The sequence below is a fragment of the Euphorbia lathyris genome, chromosome 9 (assembly GCF_963576675.1).
Source record: "Euphorbia lathyris chromosome 9, ddEupLath1.1, whole genome shotgun sequence".
NCBI lineage: Eukaryota > Viridiplantae > Streptophyta > Magnoliopsida > Malpighiales > Euphorbiaceae > Euphorbia > Euphorbia lathyris.
In genome coordinates this window covers 27,819,808-27,830,455 of record NC_088918.1, presented here as the reverse complement: position 1 = coordinate 27,830,455, position 10,648 = coordinate 27,819,808, and the positions used below count along the sequence as shown (strand labels likewise).

Here is a 10,648-nt window from a genome sequence, read left to right as displayed (position 1 = left end):
GCGCAAAAAAAAACATTAAAAACACAAAAACAAAAGAAAAAAATGAGATAAAAGTGGAAAAGGGTGAAAACGCGAAAACATATAAACGTGTTAACACAAAAAAAAAACACACGCAAAATATGAAAAAACACAAAAAATGTGTAAACTGTAAAAAACACAAAAACATGAAAAAAGTGAAAAACACGAAAATGTGAAAAAAAAATGAAAAACGTGAAAAAATCGAAAAACACGAAAACATGAAAAAGTGTTAAAAACACGAAAAATGCGTTTATAACGTTTTTTTTAATGTTTTTTCGTGTTTTTCAATTTTTCTTGTTTTTTCCGTTTGTTCACGTTTTCGTATTTTTCACGTTTTGTCATGTTATTGTGTTTTATTTTGCATTTTTTCGATTTTTCACGTTTTAGTTTTTCGGTTTTTTCCCTTTTTGTTTTTTTTCGCGTTTTTGTATTTTGTTACTTTTTCGCGTTGTTCACGTTTTTCCATGTTTTTCCTATTTTTTCCTATTTTTGTGTTTTTAACGTTTTCGTGTTTTGTTTGCGTTTTTCGTATTTTCATGCTTTTCACATATTGTCACGTTTTTGTGTTTTAGCATTTTTCGTATTTTTTCGCATTTTTGTGTTTTTATTTTTCACGTTTTTTAATATTTCGTGTTTTGTCACCTTTTCGCGCTATTCCTATTTTGTGTTTTCGTGTGTTTGCTTTTTTTTGCGTCTTCGTGTTTTTCACATTTGTTCACGTTTTCATGTTTTTTGCGTTTTTTATTTTTTGCATATTCTCGTGTTTGTAACATTTTCACATTTTTCGTGTTTCATATTTTTCGTATTTTTACATTTTTTTAACGTTTTCGTCATTTTTCCATTTTTCACGTTTTATATGATATAAATTATGGATTGACCAAAATTTATAAGATTTGGGAAAGTGATTAGAGAGAAGATTGAGGATTTAATGAAGGATAATTTTGTAAATTACAAAAATATAATATTAGGAATATGCTATTCCTAACCTAAATTGAAGAATAGCTATTCCATGAAATCAAGGAATAAATAGGGATTCCATGGAATAGCTATTCCATAAAAAAAAATCAACCAAATGTGGGAATAGCTATTCTTTAGGAATAGGCTATTCTATTCCCCCTCTATTCCGCGAACCAAACGAGCCCTAACATGTATGGAAAAATTCACCTAAATAAAGAATTAACTTAGATTGAGAAACTACATTTAATTTTTTTTAATTAATTAATTGAATATGGAAATTTTGTTGATTTTTAGGTAGAGAATTAATAACTATTATTTTAGATAAAATTCAAATTTAAATTAGGAAATAAACTCAAATAAAGGACGTTTCAGAAAAAAAAAAGTAAATGAGTAAAATAAATTTTCTAGTAACTTAATATAATATATGGTAAAGAATATAATATAATATATGAATTCAAAATTAACTTAATATAATATATGGTAAATTTTCTAGTAACTTAATATAATATATGTATTCAAAATTAACTTAAATTATTTAAATCAATGCAATATGAATGAAATTAAAATTACTGGAAATTGAATATATAAAGAAAGAACCCGAAAAAGTATGCTTAATTAGATTTGTTTGGCCGAAATTGGGACAAAAGAGCTTAACTAAAGGAAATAAAAATAGACAGGGTTACAATTAAGAAATAAAACAAGGTAAGGGTTAATTTAAAATAATTAAAAGCTATTAGGGTACATTTGTGAATATAAAAAGTTAGGTTATAAATTTGGATTTTAAGGTTCTTAGCCTCATTTGTGTAGCAGCCTTCATCTCTTTTCTTCTTTTTTTCTTCCTCTTTCTCTTTCTTTCTTCTCTCAAATCAGAATCTCTATACTCGCCATCCATGACCGAAATTACTATAACCACCACAGACTCACCTTTTCGTCGGCCGGCCACCGGTGTTCGACTGTCAAAATCTGAAGGAAACTCGTTCTCTTGGCTGAAATTTCGAACTGTTGCCTCTCATCTTCTCAACTCTGCGATTTCATTTTAGGTTCGTTCTTCGAATCCATTGAATAATAAAATACAATACAACCACCATAACTAATCTATGCTTTTTGCTTTTTTTCTTTATTTAACTTAGATCTTAGTTATTTTGTTCTTGAGACTTGTACCTTTTTGGATCTATCATTTTAATGTTCTGAGTTTTTTCTATTTTGTAGCTTCCCGAAATTTTCCGATGATCATCGACAAGTAAAGGAAAAAAGTGACAGATACATTGAAGGTGGAATGGGTAAAAAGAGAAAAAAAAATGACTTTATTTATAGGAAGGATAAGGTGAAAAAAAAAAAAAAAAAAAAAAGTAGCAATTTTATCTCTAACGTCTAAAATGGTCCAATTTTACCATTAACGTTGGAAGCCAAAAGCAATTTTACCCTTAACGTTGATAAATTAAATTAATTTAAAAAATAATTCATCAAACTGTTTCTCGATCGATCATGAATCTTGCATCTATGTACTTCACAAAACATATATTGGGATGTGAAAAATAAATAAATAAATAAAAATATATTGTTTTTTTGGTGTTGTACGAATCGGGAAAAAAATTCAAAAAGTTCACCGAATTTATAAATATTAATCTTCGATTTTATTATTAAATTATAAAAAATATGAATTTTTTTACAACGAATTACTATGCGATTGGTACAGAATAAAGAATAAAAATATCTGTGTTTTATTATAGGGGTAAAATTGATTCAAATTATCAACGTTAGGGGTAAAATTGCTGTTGACTACTAACGTTAGAAGTAAAATTGAATCATTTTAGACGATAGGGTAAAATTGCTCATGATAAAAAAAAAACATTAGGAGCATTTTTGCAACTTAATCATTGTTTTAATAACTTTGACTAATCTAGATTAATTCTAAAATTTTAATTATTAATTTTTTTTTTGAAGTAATTATTAATTGTTAGTTCATTGTATTTTTTTTTAATTTATGGATGTAATAGGTATAAAAATGAGAAATGGTAGAAATTTAATTTAGGTAAAATTGGGAGACTACGGAAAGTTACGGTGAATACTATTGTGAACTTCAAAACAAAAATAAAGGATTTCAAAAACAAACCTATAGTATTTTTGTTAAAAGAAAAGGAATTTTTTGAATATAAAGAACCAAAGGAAAGAAATTTTAGAATGTAAAGAACATATAAATGATAGGAATTAGAGAAGAATAAATATAAATAAAATTATAAAAGGTTATATTTTTTTATATAAAATAAAAGGTTATATTTAATATATAAATAAAGTTAGTAAAATTAATAAATGGTTAGTAGTAAAAATTTAAACTTGTGAACTATGATATTTAAAGTTTACAAAAATCAGTGCATTATACTTTTGTATATAAATTATAAATAAAAATCCTTAGCTGAAACCAAATTAAGAAACATGAAATTATATTGATATTTTAAAAACTATTACAAAGTTTATGAATTCATTCTTTTTCTCACTAGTTAAATGCTTAGATCTCTTTCTTTCTTTCTTTCTAGTCTCCCCTAATTTGTTGCCAAACAAACACTCTAAAATCCTGTTTCCAACTTGAGCACAGGTGGGATCTCTTTTTTTTTTTTTTGAAAAGAGGTGGGATCTCTTATTTATAGTAAAACTAAACTTGACCAAGTTTAGGATAAGTTAAAACAAGTCACTAAGTTTGTGGAAAAATACATTTTGCCTCTCTTACGTAAAGAAAATAGATTGAAGTCGGATCCCGATTTTTCTTGAGTGTAATCTGTTGTTGAATTAGTATAATTTTCCCATATATCTTTTTTCTCAGGTCCTCTATCAACCTAGTCCTTTTTTGGACAAGAACAAGGACTATATGGATCCTGAACACCATGATTTGTTGGGTGTTTCCAAATGTCCATTTGTAGCAAGCCTTTTCCCTCAAGTTCGAGATGAGACGAGCAAATCTTCGAAGTTCTTTTCCATTGGCTCCCGGTTCAAAGGTAATCTTGCTTCTGTCATCTTTGTGACTACTAATAGTTGTTATCTTAAAAAACACAATTCATGCAATTTTATGAACCAGTAATGTCATTTCTTATACTACAAGAACTTCTTCTGGTTCCACAACTGAAATTGGTCTGTTATAACATAAATGATATATCTACAACTACCACAACTAATGGGTACTTTAGATTCAACTCAATCTCACTATATTAGATGTGTAAAACCAAACTTACCCAACTCTACCATATTCAAGAACATCAATACCACGCAACAGTTGTGGTGTGGTGTAGGTGTAAATTTGCTATTTGTTTATTTGAATTTTATTTTTCGGCAAATACATCTGATTTTTTATAACCGCTGGTTGTCCCATTAGGGTGTTCTGAAAGCAATCAGAATTAGTTGCGCTAAATATCCTACTTGCAAAACTTTCTTTGAATTCACAAACTGACTTGGGTTTCTTGATCTGGAGTCTTTGGAAGGAAAGTAAGTAGTTTAGGCTAATCTTCAGCTTTCAGGACAATAAGTTGTGTAAAATATAAAAGATTCTGGAAAAGATTATAACTTATTGCTGGCTAAGCATGGATGAAGTAGTTATAATCTTTTCCAGAACCTTCTATATTTTATAGGAATTATTGTCCTAAAAGATGAAGATTAGCCTTAATTTGGGTACTTACTTTCCTTCCAAAGCCTCTAGAGCAAGAAGCTTAAATTGGTTTGTGAATTTAAAGAAAGGTTTGCGAATAGGGTATCCGTTATATTTGATTCTGATTCCAGAACTCCCTAATAGGTTTGCATGATATTGATGTTCTCGAATATAACGGACTTGAGTAAGTTGTTTGGATTTACATATCTAATGTAGTGTGGTTGAGTTAAATTTAAAGTTCCCATTAGTTGTTGCAGATGTAGCTGCATCATTTATGTTATAACAAATCAATTTCAGTTTTGGAACTAGAAGAAGTTCTTTCAGTATGAGAAATGACATTAATGGTTCATAAAATTGCATTTTTTTTGTAAGATAAAAAACTATTAGCAGTCACAAAGATGACAGAAGCAACATTAACTTGAAACGAGAGCCAATGGAGGAGAATTTCGAAGATTCGCTCATCTCCTCTAAAAGTTGAGGAAAAAGGCTTGCTACAAATGAACATTTGGAAACACTCAACAAATCCTTGTGTTCAGGAACCATATAGTCATTGTTCTTGTCCAAAAAATGATCAGAATGATAGAGGACCTACGGAAAAAAGTTATATGAGAAAATTATATTGATTCAACAACATATTACACCATAGTTGTGAAAGGCGGTCGCCTCAGGTGAGAGGCGACTGGGGCGATCCTTCCATTGCCCCAGTGCCCTGTAAGGCGGCAAAATGCTAAAGGCGACCGCCTCACCTCGTTGGGCGAGAGGCGATCAAGGCGATCGCCTCTTGCATCTGAGGCATTTTAGCCAACTTTTAAGGGGGGAAAAGAAAGATTTAAGGGTGAGGTTTCAAATAAATGATAAGAAACAATAAAAGCTTCAAATAGTGAGTGAAATTCCTTGCCTTTCAATAGAATTTTGCTGTTATATCTCTATTACATCTATTTCTTCAAGAGCCCCATGTTGCTTTACTTGAAGAGCTTCTCTTTTATCTTTCTAAGATATTTTCTCCTGCTTTGAATTTTGAAATTTTTTTTTTTTGTTGCCATGTAGTAAATTTTTAATCTTGATTCCTTATTTGTTGTTGTTATGATGTGTTGTGGGTTAAAGGAGGTGTGATGAGTAGGTGGTAGTGGATAGGGATGGCAACGGGTAGTATACCCGCGGGTATCCGGCACTACCCGACCCTAATGGGACTACCCGTACCCTGTATAAAAGGGTATGAGACGGGTACGGGTAATTAAAAAATAAAAGGGTAAGGGTTTGAGAATGGCATTACCCGCGGGTAATCTACCCGTTGCCATCCCTAGTAGTGGAGGTAGCTTGTAGTGGTGACAATGTGGTGGCTGGATTTAACATTGCCAGGTATTAAGTAGTGGAGGATTTCATCACAATTAAATAATAATGAGTCTAGTGTATAAGCTGTAAAATCTATATGTATTTTAATTCTTTTAGTTAATTTAACAGTGGCATGTGTTAACAATAGTGGAGGATTTCATCACAATTAAATAATAGTTCTATGAGTCTAGTGTATAAGCTGTGTAAAAGTAAAATCTATATGTATTTTGATTTTTTAAGTTAATTTAATTTTTTGTGTTTTTCTAATTTGTTGGTTGCCTCACGTGCGAGAGGCGATCGCCTCGCCTCAAGGTGATATTTTGCTCTTATCGCCTCGGCTCGCCTTTAACAACTATGTATTACACTACAGAAAACCAAGAGCCATACCTCTCCGGCATAATGAGCAATGGTGAAATCTGTTCGAGACAATTTTGGCTTGATAAAACGCTTAAAAGTATGATATAGCCTATTTTGAAAATGTTTCATGTGTTGACCTTGGAAACATGCTGGAAAAAAAAGATGAAAGAAGAATTTACATGCAACATATATGAGTTAAGAGAAAACTTCTTACAAGGTTCAATTAGCAGATAATAAAAAAATAAAAAAATCTATAAAACGCAAAATTATAAGATGTCTTGGGGGTGTTCAGTGGTTCGAAGGATATTGAGCTGGTTAATAGAACCCTCCTGGTTCTGATTCCTAAGATTGATAAGCCTTCTTCCTTTTTGCATATGAGACCTACCAGTCTTTGTAATGTTCTTTACAAAACTGTTACAAAGATTGTGGCTAATAGAATCCGTGGCATTCTTCCTGCGATCATTTGTCAGAATCAGGGTAGCTTTGTGCCTGGTAGACAAATGATGGATAATGTGGTGATCGCCCAAGAGATGGTCCACACGATGAAGATTAGGAAGGGGAGGAAAGGCATTGTGGCTCTGAAGCTGGATTTAGAGAAGGCCTATGATCAAATTAATTGGGATTTCTTGATGGAGAGCCTTGAGAGAGCTAGAATCCCGGACAGCTGGAGAAGTTTAATTAAGGTATGTATTTCTTCTCCTGTGTTTCAAGTTATGGTCAATGGGGATATGTCGGAGGAATTTTCCCCGGGCAGAGGAATCCGTCAGGGGGATCCTATGAGCCCTTTCCTTTTTGTTATTGCTATGGAGAGGCTCTCTCACCTGATTCAGGATGCGATTGATAATGGGAGTTTCCACCCTGTGGCGATCAACAGCTTCTGTCCCCAGGTGACTCACTTATTCTTTGCAGATGATGTCCTTATCTTTCTTGAGGGTAATGAGGAGCAGTTGAGAGTCATTATGGATATTCTGGATTGTTTTTGTTCGGCCTCTGGGCAGAAGCTTAATATCCAGAAATCTAGGATGATGTGCTCTAAGAATATGAATCAGAGAGTCTGTAAGAGATTAAGTGATCTCTCAGGTATTCCTCTTACTGATTCTCTTGGGAAGTATCTGGGCGTTCCCCTCCATAGTGAGCGTGTGTCTAAAGGCTCCTTCAAAGAGACTTTGGATAAAGCTAATTCGAAGTGTGCCACTTGGAAAGCCAAGACTCTGTCTCTCGCTGGCCGCCTCACGTTAATTCAATCTGTTAATTGTGCTGCTCCCAATCACATCATGCAGGCTTGTAAGCTTCCGGATCCTGTGCTTAATGATCTTGACAAGATTAACCGTAGGTTCCTGTGGGGGAAAGCTGCGGAGGGCAGGAAGATCCATCTTGTGCCTTGGAGTGAGGTTTGCCAGCCTAAAGATTCTGGGGGTCTGGGTATTAGGAAAGCAAAGGATAATAATAAAGTTTTATTAATGAAACTCCTTTGGCGTATGTGGCAAAACCCCTCCTCTCTTTGGGTTCGCCTCCTTTGTGGTAAGTATCGGAAAGACAAAATCTTCGGGGGCCCGAAAGAGAGAGTTGCTAATTGTTCCTTCCTCTGGAAAGGACTTAGTGCTGTGTTTGATGAGTTCTGCTTGGGAGTTGGCCTGGAGGTGGGGAATGGTAAGTCCATTAGTTTCTGGTTTGATAACTGGATTGGGGATAAACCGTTAATTGAGGTGTGTTCTTCCCCCCCGCCTAGTGATATACGCAACTGGAGGATTGCCGATGTGGTTGACTCGGAAGGGGACTGGATCTGGTCAAAGTTTGATACTTTCTTTAGCCTTGAGACTCTCCTTAGAATGCGGGGAGTGAAGGTGAGTAATCAAGAGGAAGACTTGGATAGGCACTGTTGGGCGCTGACTAACAATGGAGTTTATTCTTGCAAATCGGCCTTTGAAGCTTTCTCTCTCTTTAGATCTGATCCTCCCTCGGATGTGTGGAAGTCGATTTGGACCCTTAAAGTTCCTTTCCGTATTAGGAGTTTCCTGTGGCTGGGCGTTAAGGACAGGCTTCTTACTAATTCGGATAGGCACAGAAGGCACTTGGCTGATTCTGGAGCTTGCAGTAGATGCAGAGGCCATATTGAGACTTTGTGCCATGCTCTTAGAGATTGCTCTAATAGTAAAGAGGTTTGGAGGAAAATTCTCCCACACCATATTTTCTCTTCCTTCATGGCACATTCTGAGGTCGACTGGTTCTCTGATGGTGTTAGAGGAAAGTTGCTTCCATACATGGAGCATGGTGACATTTTCTTTGCTATTATCTGTCACCAAGTTTGGAAATGGAGAAACGAGGAGATTTTTGGAGATAAAACTGTTTTTATGACAAACTTAGCTGATTTCTTCTCGAAAAAACTTTTCTCTATTATCGATAGTTTCAAAGGAGAGTCCCTTGCCAGAGCCTCTCAGTGTTGTGATGTCCATCTCGTGGGATGGAGCAGGTCAAGAGAGGGGGTTGTGAAGCTGAATACTGATGGTTCCTGCCTCAGTAACGGTAAGATTGCGACTGGAGGTGTGCTTAGAGATGTAGGGGGCGTCTGGCTTTCTGGGTTCTCCCAGAATTTAGGGTTGGGTTCTTCCTTTTCTGCGGAGCTCTGGGCTATTCTTACTGGAATCAATCTTGCTAAAAGGCTGGGTGTTAAGAGGCTCTCTGTGGAGTCTGATAATTTGGAAGCAATCAAAATGATTTCTGAGAATCATTCTATGGGTCTTAACAGTCGCAACCTCATCAAAGCTATTATAAGGCTTTGCTCCTCCTTTGAGTTCGTAGAGTTCAGACACATTTTTAGAGAGCAGAATCATGTTGCTGATCGCTTGGCGGCGGCGGGCCATGAAGGGACGTTAGGCGTTACTACCCTTCCTGTTTCCCCTAGTTTCATCTCTCATCTTCTCTTAGAAGATAGGATTGGGGTTAGCTTCCCTAGGCTAATTCCTGGGTAGTTTGTTGTTATTCGTTTTTCTTTTCCTTTTCTACCAAAAAAAAAAAAAAAAGATGGAAATGAAAAGAGCTGAATAGATGTGAATAGTTAATAACTTTTCTTATTTATCTTTTTTATCTTGAAAGATGTAAATACTCACGATGGTAATTCAAATGTAAAAAGTGTAGAATACACCCGCAAACTAGTTTAAAGAATTTAGAGGACATAAATAACTACTAATGCATTGATTAATTTTAGGTTATTACAAATTAATAAAACAGAATTGCTATAATGATATGTAATCTTTACCTGGTTGAAATGTTGCTGCAACTTCTTATTTCTAAAGTTAATACAGAATTGCTCAAAACTGCACAGTCGAGTAGTAAATTATTATCTAAACTCGCAAGCAATTTCCTGCAGTACCTAATATAAAACATGAGAGTCACTAAGTACCTAGTAAAAAACTGTTAAACTGTGATGGAATATTGTGGACAGAATGATTTCCATCACAAATGCGAGATGAGATTCCGTCACTAAAAGGTCTGTCACTCGTTGAGACGAAAATTTGAGACGGAATGAAATTTTCCGTCAAAATTAATTGGCTGGAGAATTCCCGCTAACCTGCTTAACGGAATTCGAGACAGAAGTTATTCTGTTAGTGCGCTGTCTTTTTAGAGACGCTTTCTCTCATTCCGTCACAAGGAAAATAACTTCAATAATTTTATTTTTATCTAAAATAAATTAAAAAATATATAAAGGTATTAGGGTTTTATCTTTTCTTACTTTTGATTCTGTACTTCTTCCCATACGATAACACTCCTCCCTGTGAATTGCGATCCTCACTGCAATCTTCTATTCTTGACTCCAAGCTTCTCGATTAAACCCTGTGTGCAAGGTTGGGTGCTTGGAAGCATCCATCTGCTCTCTCTCTCTCTCTCTCTCTCTCTCTCTCTTATTGGCTGGACATGGGTTAAGGTAAATTAGGTATAAGCATGTCCTTTCCTTTGCTTTTGATTTCCTTAGTTTTAAAGCTTTCGAAACCATAGATGTCAAGGACCCTAATTAGACATTTTGAATTAGCATGTTGTCGAATCGACGTATTAATTTTATCCACTAACATGTCCATTACTAGACAGAAGAAGGAAAATTAGGATTATACAGTTTTCATCACACTTGATGCATCTCATGGTTAATTAAAAAATAGAAAGCACATGGTACTCCCCCTTCACCAACTTGACTCTTGCAATTCTCCCAAATAGTATCGAAATCTCGATCCTCCTTGTAATCCCCTTTCACATGATCAAAACAATCCACTTCAAGAGTTGTCATCTTGAGAAGTGCAACTCTTCGGCTTAGGGAATCCGCCACTTTGTTTTGTTGTCTGACTTTATGAATAAACTTAT

At 34.5% G+C, this 10,648-nt stretch overlaps 1 long non-coding RNA gene across 1 annotated transcript; it reads left to right on the top strand.

Annotated features, from left to right (window-relative positions):
* Window positions 1-1,787: 1,787 nt before the first annotated feature.
* On the top strand, window positions 1,788-2,365 carry LOC136206466 (uncharacterized). The gene is made up of 2 exons (XR_010676283.1): window positions 1,788-2,015; window positions 2,185-2,365. It is a non-coding gene; the product is annotated as an uncharacterized lncRNA (long non-coding RNA).
* The last annotated feature ends 8,283 nt before the right edge of the window (window positions 2,366-10,648 follow it).